Source organism: Pipistrellus hanaki (assembly GCF_964339955.1).
Source record: "Pipistrellus hanaki genome assembly, chromosome: 7".
NCBI lineage: Eukaryota > Metazoa > Chordata > Mammalia > Chiroptera > Vespertilionidae > Pipistrellus > Pipistrellus hanaki.
In genome coordinates, this window is record NC_140509.1 from 63,332,168 (window position 1) to 63,346,844 (window position 14,677).

General features: G+C 35.2%; 1 protein-coding gene and 1 long non-coding RNA gene across 4 annotated transcripts in view; one reads left to right on the forward strand and one right to left on the reverse strand.

Annotated features, from left to right (window-relative positions):
* ADGRG6 (adhesion G protein-coupled receptor G6) overlaps positions 1-14,677 on the reverse strand; it is a 137,728-nt gene that overhangs the window by 113,484 nt on the left and 9,567 nt on the right. The gene's annotated exons all lie outside the window — the stretch shown is intronic.
* The window catches only part of LOC311625246, a 149,323-nt gene that overhangs the window by 28,590 nt on the left and 106,056 nt on the right, over positions 1-14,677 (forward strand). The gene's annotated exons all lie outside the window — the stretch shown is intronic.

Sequence of the window (14,677 nt, forward strand, 5' to 3'; positions counted from 1 at the left end):
AGCAATCTCCTTCCACTGTGGGGAGGAAAAAAAATCAAAACTAAAAATCACTGAGGACACATTCTTGGCATAAATGATGCAAGAGAGGCAACACTGAGCTCCAATGAGCAGATATATCCTCAAAGAAAATAACTTAACTCTATGTCAAAAGATTGGTATAGAAATGTAAGCCTACTTCAAGTTCACATAAAATGGCCGAGTCTCTTGGCTCCAGCCTGGAGAAAGTAACAATTACTGTATCGTTGCACTTCCAGCATAAACAAAAATATAAGTGGGCAAAGCATATGAAGCAACTGTTTTCTACTCCTTGGAAGAACAGAAACACATGAGGTGACCCCACTTCTGTCTGACGGAACTTTCTAAGCCTTTGCACAGGTAACGGGAACCCAACAGAAGTCAGGTTCTTCACAAGGTAGAACATCCATAAATGTTCTCCATTCCATTATCAGACAGGCTTTTGGCTTCAAAGTATCTCTATAGTATATGAATGTAATAGAATGCTATCCTATTCAATGGGTAGAGCCAATAAAATAAAAACTAGTAGCATAGGTCCTGCAGCAGAACATCTGCTTGTCCAAAACTCAGTAATGAGATCAGACTTTAAGGTAAAAGCTGGATCCCACCCTTTTGCAATATTTATTAAAGTCTGAAATTCTACCATTTTTTTTTTACTAAATTTACTGAATTGTACATAATACTTCCTCAAACTATCCATCCAATAAGGATACCTTCTCACTTCCACGGGATGTTTTTGTATAATTTGTGCATTATCTGGGACCTTAATATTAACAGTTGATGATTATGGCTCCCATTACTCTGCTCCCATCAATGGCCACATTCTGATTATAACCTTGTTAGGCAAACAGTGACCTTTATCTGGGGATGCAGTCAGAGCAGGTGCTTCTTCAGAAATGAGACTGTCTTGATGGATGCTTTCAACCCACCATTTATCCAAGTAAACCTCTCAAGTCCGTGACCAGGGCAGAACAAATAACCCTTCAGAAACCACTCGCCAGGTGCTGAGTCTACTCTTAGGTCGGAATTTTCAAGTGTTTGATTGAAATGTACTTTTTTGGTTCACGCTTTATATTTGCTGTGCATCAAATTTACCAAAAAGATTTGTGGCATTTTTCACAGATAGAATGTGTTTGTGAAAAGAGCACAGATTGCTTGATAATAAATGATAAACAGCTCTGTGAAGATAAAACACAATGAACAGAACGAAAATGCTTACAGCAAATCCAGTAAGTTTTCCGGGGCCACCCTTTTTTATCTTTCAATTTTATTAATGGTAACAAGCCAAAAATATCAATAAGTCTTCAGTAAGATCTTAATTAAAAAGCAAAATCCAATATATGTATGAAAAACATGACTAATAGGAAAAAATGATACAATGATCATTGCATGCATTTTTATTAAATGGAGGAAATGAGCTCTCAAGGAAACAAAGCTGCCGGGCAAGGTTTAAGAACTTGAACTTTTGAATGTGTGTAGAGGCTAAAGAAGGGTGAAATGGGAGCTTACATTTGAGCTAGGAGAAACATATCATTTGCAGAATTCTCTTCTACACCCCCTCCCGCACACATAAAAGACGATTCCTAAGTACTGAAAATATTTCAATAAGCATAACAAAACCATATAGACTAAAACAAAATATTCTTTTTCCTGCTGGCCAAAACAAAAGAAAAACCTAGAAAATATAAGAAAGAAGGTGTTTTTAAAGCTCTTATTTAATACTTTCTATGGCTGGTAAAGTTCTGATTGTTCTGGGGACACTGTAATTCCATTTACTGTATTCTAGAACTAATAACAGTACTTTTCCTGGTATTTTTTGGAGGTATAATTGGCATACAATAAAATGTACATACTTTAAGTGTGCTGTACAATGGGTTTTGACAGATGTATACTCCTATGTAACTATATCTCAACCAAGTTTTGGAATGTTTCCATCAATCCAGTGTATCATACTGTGCCTCCTTCCATTCGGGTGCTCTCTGAAGGTAACAACTATTCTGATCCCTGTCAATATAGTTTAGTTTTGCCTATTTTAGAATTCCATCTGAATAAAATCACCAACTATGCACTCTCTTTTCTTTGTTCAACATGTTTGAGAGATCCCCACTCACATTGCTGCATGTATCAGAAGTTCCTTCCTGTTGTTGTTGTTATTGTTGTTGCAAAGAAGTGGTCTATTTTATCACTGTACTGCAGTCTGTTTATCCAGTTGTCTGCTGACAAACACTTGGATTTTCACAAGTTTGGGACTATTATGAGTGATACTATGGAATTTTTATAGAAGTCTTTTTGTGAACAATTGTTTTCATTTCCTTCTAATAAATAACCACTGATATAATTATTAAATCATAAACTTTTAAGAAACATCTACTTTTAAGAAACTACTGAACTATTTTCCAAGGTGGTTGTATAATTTTTCACTTGCTCCACCAATGTCTGAAAGTTCCAGTTGTTCCTATCTTCACCAAAAGTAGTATTTTTCAGTTTTAATTCTAGGCAATCTAACAGAGATGAAGTGGTAATTTACTGTTTTCAGGGTGAGATTACCACTATTGAAACCAGTTTTCTTATGCAAAAATCTTAACTACTAGGATTAAAATTAGGGGATTTTATAAACATATATAACCCATGTGCATTGTATGTTTATATTATATTTGCACATACTCACATATATATGTAACAAAGGAGTATTATAATCATATTCTTATATAAAACTGCAAAAAATGAGTATGCATTAATCTTACATTACTATGAAATCAGTGAGTACTTATTGTTGGGAAAAAAAGTTATGCTAAAAAACAGGATATCTGAATCTTATGAACACAGAGATTGCTATCTCACTGTATTTCTTTCTATTCTGCTGTGTGTTTTTTAAACTCAAATGTGTGTGTTTAAAAAACCATACTACTCATATTGTGATATCCTGCTCTTTTCAATTAACATTTTAATCTTCATTCCATTTCACTAAACATTTGAAAAAAATAAAGTTAGGAAAACATGTACCATTTCACTATGTAAACACACTATAATTTATCAAATCCCCTGCTGTTGGAGATTTAGATTGTCTTTAATATTTAAATATTGTAACCATTTCTGCAATGAAATTCCTTTGTGCTGCTACCCACAGGCTGCTCCTGGCCAAAGAACTTTAAAAAGCTTGACAGATACTATAAAATTTATTAGCTTTTGAAAACCTACTATTCTAATATATTCTAAATTTACTGAAAAAGAATTCAGCCTAACAAACCAAATTCACAGGATCCTTTCTCAGCTCATGAAGAATTTCCAGCCGTGCCACATTCATCTACTGAATTAATGAGAACTGAAGTTAATGTTTGATCAAATGACATTGGGGATATGCAGTCAGATAAACAGAAATCATCTCTCCAGTCTGACCACTCCTAACCATCCTCGGCCTGACTTTGACAGAAATAGAATCTAAAAGATCCTGCAGATGGTTCAAAACCAGGTGTATTAGCGGTCTCATCCTACTGGAACCCACAGGGAACAAAGCCCTCACACCCACTGAGTAGGTATTTCTGACTGTACTAGTAAAAGAATATCTTCACGAAATTTTATTTCAGAGTCAGCACTAAACTCACGTTACTGATGGATCAAGTTACTCAGAGCCAAGTTAGCAGCGACACTGATATCGAACCAAATTTTTCATCATTAGTTCAGATACATCAAAAAATTCTTTGATGCCCTGCTATGTGCAGTTCAAGTTTAAATAAAATCCAACATAGATTTTAATTATTTTAAATATTTTTCAAACGCCACATGTTCCTCTCAAACAATACAGGATTCATTTGTATTTTTAATCTGAAATAGCCTATCACTATTTTCTGATTTCATTTTTAACTAGGGTTACTAAAATTTAAAATACTTTAAAGTAACTATGGTCTTACTTTTTAAAAAATAGAAAGTTCTTTCATAATAAGGAAAACAAAATTCCACATGATCAATTTTATTAGATTTCAAATATAACCATATGAATAACAAAATCAATTTAGTATATATATATTCTGTCCTAAGAGCTAAAAGACATCTATTTTAACATAGCATGTTAAACCATATGTGCTGATCCAAACAATGATAATTTGTGCTTACAGCACTAAATTTTTATCTTATATATATCTCTGCTTCCTACGAAGTTTTAGATGTGAATCTGCCAAAAATCACCAGTGCAAGGCGATTTCAAACATAATTATAACAGATATAAAGTACAGTAAAGGCAGGCACACATAATGAGCAGACAATAAAGATAAATCTTTTAGTTTCATTTCAACCAACCATTTTGAATTAAATATCCTAACAACTGCCATATATGTTTTTAAGATACAATAGGAATATTAAAAAGTCTTCCACAGGAAAGAAACAGGAATGGGAAACAGATTCCACCAAGGCAAACCAGGATACAAATCTGATTTAAATGGGGAATAAAAAGCAAAGAAGTGATAGAAGCTGCTAAGAAGTCAGAGACAGCCAAAAAGTCATTTTGAAGAATATGAAAACCTTGCAACAAAAAGGGATAGTCTAAAAGTGAACTTAAAAAAGTAAACATACTAAATTCTAAATCATTAGACATCTTATTTTGTGACCCAATTTTATCCTAAAACTGTCTATGAAGAACATGTTTTCTTGTTCCCCTAATAACAAATATTATTGCAGCAAATATGTTCCATCTATTAAATTTTTAAAATAAAAACCTTTGGAAAAGCACAGACCACTCAAGAGATCTTTAGAAAAATCATAACATAATTGTTTACACACGCAAGATGATACGCCTAATGCATCCCCAAAATAGAATAATCTATTTTTTAAGCGTGGTGAAATAATAAATTCAAATGTAGACTACTCTTTCAAGACATTCGGAAATGAAGGGAAAGACAAATGAAATTTTTCCTAGAAGAAGAAAAGCAATTAATGGGGGTGGAAATTTTTGGTTAGTTTTGAAAAGAAATTTCTGTTTTTTTCTGAACATGTTTGTAGACTTAGCTGGAGAAGGTATAAACCAAGATAAAAAGTTTAAGATACTGGTGATCATGGGGATAAATGTGGGGAAGATCTCCCAAGAGAAAAGGGGGAAATAGCTGGGGGAAAAAATTCACAAGGTAATCACATTTTTATATTTTTAACAAAATATTTATTTTCTAACTATACATTTTAATAGTGATGAGATTAGTTTGGCACTTAAGAAAACTGTGTTTCCATGAGAAGCTCTGCCCTTGGAATGGAGTAAAAATAAATATACTATTCTGGTTATTTACTCATTTAGAGTGACCACTTTCTTCTTTTGGCACAAATAGTTATTGTAAAATTTTATGAAGTGTCCTCTCAAATAGCTGGTCTTTCACGAAGATAGAAGGACTGACTCATTGGTTTTAAAAACATTAAAAACCAGTTTAGACATTGCCTCCCCATGAAAACTTTTCTGAGAGCTATTACCCTTGATAAACTTTGCAATTCTCTCTGACCATGTATCACCTTGCTTCCTATTTGTCTCATGTTGGTCTCCTGGACACTAAGATCCATGACTTTGCTCTGTATAGGCAGGACTTTGAAAAGAGGCTGTTATACATGTAAAAAAAACAACAACAACAACAAAAAAAAACATGATACACACACATAATGCTCAAATATTATTACAATATTAATGATGTAGCCTTAGCTTTTAAATGTTTCTAAGAATAGCAATAATAACTATATGTTTTCTATGTAAGTTCTTTAGGTACTATAATGCTTTCACCAATGTTTAACTTGCTGTAATAATATTGAGGGGAGGCTTTGATTAAGAATACCTAACCCTCAGATCTGCTGGACTTATCCTGCTAAAGAATGCCCAAAGTCACAGAAGGAAAGCAAGTTGATTCAAACAATGATGATTTACTGAAAACCTCTTCTCTGTCAGCACAATCCTAGATAGCAAGCCTGGTCACCCCCAACTTCCCTCCTCTGCCAGCATGGTCACCCCTAACTGCCCTCCCCTGCAGGTTTGATTGCCCACAACTGCCCTCCCTTGCAGGCCTGGTCCCTCCCAATTGCCCTCCTTTACTGGCCATCTTATGTCCACATGGGGGCAGGATCTTTGACCACATGGGGGCAATCATTTTAGGTGTTAGAGTGATGGTCAATTTGCATATTACTCTTTTATTAGATAGGATAGAGGCCTGGCGCATGGGTGGGGGCCATAAATAGACACCACTTTGAATATAAGAAATGGTTGCAGCCGGGACCGGTTTGGCTCAATGGATAGGGCGTCGGCTTGGGGACTGAAGGGTCCCGGGTTCGATTTCGGTCAAGGGCATGTACCTTGGTTGCGGGCATATCCCCAGTAGGGGGTGTGCAAGAGGCAACTGATCGATGACTCTCTCTCATCAATGTTTCTAACTCTCTATCTCTCTCCCTTCCTCTCTGTACAAAATCAATAAGATATATTAAAAAAAAAAAATGGTTGCATACTATAATGTTATATGTGAAGTATATCTGAAGTTTTAAAAAAGAAATGGATGCACATTTAGAGATAACTTTATTCTGAAACTAGAGGTCTGGTGCACGGACTTGTGCACTGATGGGGTCCCTCAGCCTGGCCTGCACCCTCTTCCAACCTGGGACCCCTCGAAGGATGTTGGAGAGCTGATTTCAGCCCAAACCCCACACAGGCCAGGCCAAGGGACCCCACTGGTACACAAATCCATGCCATATTTCTGTGCATATATTTAAGAAAAATAATAAGTAAAGGAAGGAACTATGCAAGTGTTTAAAATCAGTGATTAATATTCTCATTCAGAGTATGTTCTCTTTTTTTTTTTCTTTTCATTTTTACTTTAACAATATTCCTGAAATCTTTGAGCAGGTAAAGAACCTTCTAAAAAGATCCTCCTGTTTGGGGATTTGCAAAAATTTTTAGCATTAGCTCATTCTTGTAGCTTTGCCCAGATCAAGAATAATGATTAGTGTAATTTTTTTTAAAATAAAGAGAAAAAAATCTGAATTTTAAGTGCGTTGGCACAATCCATTCCCTGGGCTCTAGTGTAAACACTTTATCTGAACTAGCAACAAGAAGCTTGGAGCAGAATATATTAGTTAGAAGGCCTCTTTTCTGACTCATAACAGTTAATTATTTAAAGAAAATTTTGTAATTTTTAAAAAAGTGTATCATTTCTACACCACAAGTTTAGGATGAAGCTGGTTTAGAAATGGCTGTACCCCAATATTATTTTAAGATTTTATATTGGTATTTAGAGAGAGAAGAAGGCAGAAGGGGAGAGAGTAAGAACTATCTCTGTGAGAGCAGAGCATTCGATCAGCTGCCTCCTGCACGCTGCCGGGGATGGAGCCTGCAACCCCTCGGTGCACAGGATGATGACCAACCAACTGAGCCACACCAGCCAGGTCTGTGCCCCAAGATATTTTGACATACAAAGTGTCATAATTCAAGCTGATTTTATGAAAAAGAAGCTATCTAAAAGTATTAATTGGCTATAAATATTTAATGGCTTTTTTTTTTTAACCATAAAAATATGGTGGCAACGTAGTCCCTGTTGAACTACTTTATTCCTTTTCTAAAAATGTTTTGTTTTCGGAAAAATGGTTAAAAAGGTTCATCTGAACTGATGATAACCATCATCCATAGGGTGACAAATGACCTCATATTCTTTTCAGGTGTGTCATCGTCTTAGTTTAGTAGAGGAAAAAGGATGGTTTTAATATTGTGGCTCCATGCTCATTGTGGGATTAATATATTTTCTCACCTAACCTCCCCTGCTGCCCCACCCTATAAAATATACTTATACATTAAAACTGAAACAAGCCGAAACCGGTTTGGCTCAGTAGGTAGAGTGTCGGCCTGAGGACTGAAAGGTCCCAGGCTTTATTCCGGTCAAGGGCATGTACTTTGGTTGTGTTTGCGGGAGGCAGCTGATCGATGTCTCTCTCTCATCGATGTTTCTAACTCTCTGCCCCTCTCCCTTCCTCTCTGTAAAAATATCAATAAAAAATATATTTTTTAAAAACTGAAATAAATTAGCTTTTCCTCTTTCGGGGGTTCTTTTCCAAACTCTTTACTTACTGAATACTATGCTTTTGCCATCTTAGTAAGAATGGTGCCAAAGAACACATGGTCTACTTGCTGAAAAGAAAAGGAAAATTCCTTAAAGAATTATTTGGAATTGGCAGAAAATTTTGTACCTTCCACAGTCTAGAATCCTCAGGTTTATCTTTTCCAAGAAAGTTACCTGCCCAATCTCTAATTCAGCATAAAAGTTACCTGCTAAAAGTGAAAGGAATTGCACAAAGAAGAAACTTTTAAGGTAAAACTTTTGAGGTAAAATATACACACTATAGCATTCTGTGTATATGCAAAACAGACTCTATAACACACACACTCGCACTTGGATTTAACTGTAGGCTGAGAAAGGATTTTAGTACAAATTCCTCTTCGTTATTAAGATTCCTTTTCCATGTCCTGATTCCAGTGATGAGGAGGAATTTGAAGGACAGCTGGTTTTATTTTGGGGCAACCCATTACTAAGAGAGCCATCTGGAACGTGAAACACTGACTCAATTGCCCTCTCTCTGCTCTCTGAGGTACTCAGAATAAGGCTGTTACTTCCAAATGACCAGTGTTCAAATATCTATAGCTTATTCCTACTAACTTCGCTACTCCAAAGTAAATATGCCATTTGTCTCATTTTTTAATTAGGCAGTATTTCCTCTTAAAAAACAAAATTTTTACGCGAAAACAACAAGGTGGCTAACACAAAGGACATGTGTCCACAGCTGCGGTCCACCCACCCCCGGTGGCTTCACGTAACACAGTGTAGACTGAGAAGCCCTGGAACATTCCTCAGATTGCTGGAGGCCTGTATCACCATGCAGACCCACCTGCCCAAGTCAGCTGTTATGAACTCTACCGCTTGACAATCACGCTGGAGATAAGTGTGACCTGACCAGTGGAGAGCAGACCTCGTGGCTGACACCCTTTCTTCCCAACCCCTCCTGGGTATCAGCTTCACCTGTAACCGCCACTATACTGCTTAGTCATTTGAAATTGTGGTATTGTTACCCCTAATCCACTTTTATGGAATTGAGTTGATGACCCTCATGTAATATTTCATTTTTACCTACATCAAATTCAGATCATCTCAAAGGTATATGAATAAAATTATCAGCAAAGATTCCCCAAAGAGTCTTCGGTATACAGCTTTCTATGATTTCTTTATTCAATCACATTGGCTCATCTAATCTACATACAGAATGGGACAACAGCCTTTAGCTGAAAGATTCAGACAGGATATTTTGGAGCACTTGGACCCTGACTGAAAAAAAAAACACAAAACATTATTAACTATTACAATTTTCTGTTAGTCAATCATTATTCAGGCTCTTTTCTCATTTGATAAGAACAGTTTGTGCAATTATATCTTATTTTAACCTTTCAGATACATTTGTTTAGTAATTTTGAGCACACTTTAAGGCCAAAATTAGGCTAAAACACTTGCAGATTTATAAAAGGATAATTTTTCTATGTATATATTTGAAAGCCTTTCAGTTCAATATAAACATATGTACAAAATTATGTCTAACACTTAAATACCAACTGTAATGTAATCGATACCACAGAATAACTGCTCATTCTACAAGGGAAAAACGAAGACACAAACAAAAAGAAACACAAGGTTCCTCCTGCCCAATCACTCACCTTCCAGAACTGTGCTGTGCTCTGGGCTAGAAAGTTCAAAGTTCAAGCCACATTGTACTTCCAGAAACATTTCCCCTTTTTTAGTTGTGTATCACAGATATCAGAACAACAGTGGGCCCTGAAACAATCTGCTGATATCATCACTTCTCAGGAGAGGAGGGAGGGTCCTCCCCGCAGTGCTCATGACTAAGGTTATCTGTGTGGAAACAGGCCCCTGGTTGCCTAGGAATTCGTTGGCTCTTGGCTGGCTGTTTCCCACTCTACTTGAAGTCATAACCTCTGTCTGCTTGAGATAGCATCATTCATCTTCAGAGTCATGGAGTGTCATGCTACATAACAAGAAGTTATTATTTGAAACACCTTTCAGACATTCTTATCAAATGAAGAAAGAGCCAGAGTAACAGTTCGGTGACTAACAGAGAAGTATAATATTCACACACTATCACAGTGTCTCTGGCCATGCTTTTTAATGTAGCTTCTTCTTTTTTTTTTTTTTTTTTCTTTTTTTTTTTCCAGCCAAAGAGCTAGATAAAATTTTTTGGGTTTTCCAGAGTATTAAAGTAATACATGCTCACTGTCAAAAGGCAAATAATTCAGTTGTATAAAGTTCCATTGCCTTCCTCTTTCTCACTCCAACCTTGAGATAACCCATCTCATGCCCCTGAGATTTTTATTTTAACCCATGAGATAACCCAATGTAAAGCCTATTGTGCATCATTCCATGTTTTATTAACATGTTGACACAGTCTTATTCATACATATATTTGCATAACATACCCCAGTTTAGTAATACAACCTATTACAAATCTGGGATAATCTCATGTTGTTCTGCAATTTGCTTTTTAACATTATCATAAATGTTTTTCCAAGCCAATATACACAATTTGACTGCACTGTTTTGAATGTCTGCATAGTATGTCATGCTATTAATGTAAACAACAAATTATATAACTATTTCCTTGTTGACGAACTATTATTTACCAACGGCTTGCTATTACAATGTTACAGTTAAAATACTGGCACATATTTGTCTACAAATGTATTACGTTTTTTAGATGTCTACATGAGGGAGTGATGTCAAAGAAAGTACACATCCTTACTTTTTAAAAGAATTCTGCCAATTACTTTCCCAAAAGACAGAACCAACAGTGTTAGTGTTTGCCCCTTTCCCAGCAACTTAGATACTATATGTTATCAACCGTTCTAAATATTGTCAAGCTAGGGAGTAAAAATCAATCGGGCTTTGTAATGTGCACTTTCACAAAATCAGCTGAAATATCCATCTGTTATTTTATTGCAGCTTGTATTAAAAGTTATATTCATCACTTGTCAAGAGACACCATGTTCTTTTTCTACATTTCTTTTTAAAACCCCTAAGGACACAACCCTTATATACTATTTGCTTTGTAAATGCCCTGTGAAAATAAAAATCTTAATTTACCTACCAGGAGAGTTAACGCCGCATTTCTGTTGTATGGATTCAACTATGGATGGTATCCAAATTATGCAACAAAATTCTAATTGTTAATCATCTGAACTAAATGTCAATCTTAACCATCATAAAGGTTTTGCCAACCCTCCAACCTGGCTGTAAAAGTCAAATTAACAAGACATTAACAACCAAGAAGGCAAACAAAATCTGCAGACTGTCACTAAAGCTTAGTATGGAGCTCCTTTGAATTGAGGGACAGGAAGGCTTATCTGAGGTGACAGTAATTAAGACCTAGGTATCAAAAAAGAACCAAGTGTTTGCAGATAAGGAAGAAGAGGGACCAGAAGGCATGGTGAAGGAATAGAAAGGCCAATGGGTCTAGAAAATAGTGAGGGCAGGATCGTAGGTTGGACTGTAAGGATTGAGAGTGGAGCAGGTAAGAGAGAGGAATCAGGAATCTTGTTTGCACATGTGAAGTTTGAAGATTATTATATATTCAAGTGTACATGAGGTTAAGCAACCCAAGAGGTGACTCCAAGGTCCAGGAAGAGACCAGGGTCAAAGATATGGATTGAGCAGACGTTGACGTCAATATGCCATTTAAAGCTACTAGACTCAATAAGCTCACCTAAGGGTCATCCAGAGAAATGTAAAAAGTCAAATGGTATGCTATGACAAATGTCTCCTTTTTTGATGTCTATGGATTCTTCTAAAATTGTTATCGTTTCCAGTCTTAATAGCTACAATCAAAACTCGATGGAAGGTTTCAACAGTAGACTAGGAAAAGCGGAGGGCCGAATATATTTCATTTTTGTTAGGTCACGGCATTTGTACATTTCCAAGCCTTCTTTAAACTTTATATTGGGATATTTATTTTATATGTCAATAAATTGATATATAAGAAATACCATCACAGTTAAGCACTACATGTTCTTGAAAATATAGTGGTGTTCCACTATGATTTAAAGATAGGGCTTTGAAAACTAGATCTATCTAAAGCTTTAATATGCAATATTTTAACTATACTAAATTATGAGTAAACGCATTAATTGTCTGTCACAAAGTACTATTACCTGGTGCATATAAAGTGTTGGCTACTTAAAGAAATTGTTAAAGGAGGTTTATTGTGTGAAACAGTAACTTAAAAACATATATTTAAGTACTTTGATTCCTATGGCGTTGAGAATGAATGCCTCTTTAAATTTTGTACCTTTGGTGCTTTCTTTTCCCTCACTCCTATTTCCAACATAGTTGATTCCTTTGAATCTAAAATATGTTTTATTTCATTTATTCAAGTGACTAAAATATTGAATGTGCATATATCAATTAAAAAGTTGACATTTAAAATAAATATCCCAATATAAAGTTTAAAGAGGGCTTGGAAATGTACAAATGCCGTGACCTAACAAAAATGAAATATATTCAGCCCTCTGCTTTTCCTAGTCTACTGTTGAAACCTTCCATCGAGTTTTGATTGTAGCTATTAAGACTGGAAATCATAACAATTTTAGAAGAATCCATAGACAGCAAAATAGGAGACATTTGTCGTAGCAATATCTTTGCCAATACAGCTCCTCAGGCAATGGAAAGTAAGGAGAAAATAAATAAATGGGACTACATCAAAATAAAAAGCTTCTGCACAGCAGAAGAAATCATCAACAAAACAAAAAGAAAACCTACTGCGTGGGAGAACTAACTTGCCAATGTTATCTTCCATAAGGGTTTAATCTCCAAAATTTACACAGAACTCATACAACTTAACAAAAGGAAGATAAACAATGCAATCAAAGAATGGGCAAAGGACTGAAATAGATACTTTTCGAAAGAGGAAATACCGAAGGCCAAGAGACATATGAAAAAATGCTCAAAGTCACTAGTCATCTGAGAGATGCAAATCAAAACAACAACGAGATACCATCTCACACCTGTCAGAATGGCTACCATCAACAAATTAACAAAAGACAGACAAGTGCTGGCAAGAATGCGGAGGAACCCTCGTGCACTGCTGGTGGGAATGCAGACTGGTGTAGCCACTGTGGAGAACAGTATGGAGTTTCCTCAAAAAATTAAAAACGGAACTGCCATTTGACCCAGTAATACCACTTCTATGAATATATCCCAAGAAACCAGAAACACCAATCAGAAAGTATATATGCACCTCTATGTTCATAGCAGCACAATTTATAATAGCTAAGATTTGGAAACAGCCTTAAAGCCCATCAGCAGATGAGTCGATTAGAAAATTGTGGTACATCTACACAATGGAATACTATGCTGCTGTAAAAAAGAAGGAATTCTTACCATTTACAACAGCATGGATAGTCCTGGATAGACCTTATTATGCTAAGCAAAATAAGCCAGTCAGAAAAAGATAAATATAACATAACCTCCTTCATTTGTGGAATATAAAGAACATCATAATCTAATGAACAAAAATAGATACAGAGACAAAGAAGTATCGAACAGACTGTCAAACTTCAGCGGGAAAGCAGGGGAAGGTTGGGTGGGTAAGAGATCAACCAAAGGACCTGTATGCATTCATATAAGCATAACCAATGGACAGACACTGGTGGGGAGGATGTGAGGGCATGTGCCAGGGGATGAGGAGGCTAGGGGGAGGTCAATGTGGAGAAAATGACCACAATGTGGATATATATGTACTATTTATAATACTATTAAACAATAAAAACACAAAACTAAACAGACTATAACTAATTTTAATCTCATAATTTTATATCATGGAATTGGTTCTTGGAGCATCACTTTTGAAAGTTAACAATTTGTTCAACACTGTGTACATCAGAAAAGTCCAATATACATGTAATTTTCAGATTCCTTTACAAGTTCATTTCCTCATTCTGGCAAAAAACATAATAGAAAGAACGACTTTGTAATGAAATTGAAACAAAAAAAGCAAAAAAAAAAAAAAAAAAAAAAACACTCAAAGATAAGTTTTGTTTTGAAACCATTAAAAAAGTGCCAGGTATTTTCCAAGCAAGCAGCTGAGACTCTTAAAATATCTGATGACTATAAAACAGTACTTATATATTCTCTGCAGGTTAAATTTCTTGATCTATAAGTAAGCAATTTTAACAGATAACCTATTTATGTGATTTATTAGATGTATTATTTATAATGACATGCAGATATATTATAATTATAGAATGTATAAAATCTTTATTAAATCCAAGCAATTAGTATATAAACTTCATGAATAATGATTTTATTCAAAAGAAAAATATAAACTTAATAAAGCAGCAAAAGATGAATAAAATAAAATGAATTAAGAGAAGTGTAGTTTGCTCAGTAACAAAATCAGATAATAAAAAAGCAGTTTACTTTCAAAAACATCATTCACATTCCTCGGGTTTTGACTGGCTCATTTATATAATTAGATGTTTATGGAAAATTTAGCTTTCAACAACAGCTAAAATAATCTTATTTCAGAAAAAAAAAGGTAATTGGAAAAATTAGATATTTTAATTCCAAAAATACTGCAAATAACTTTTTAATATCATTTTAACTCA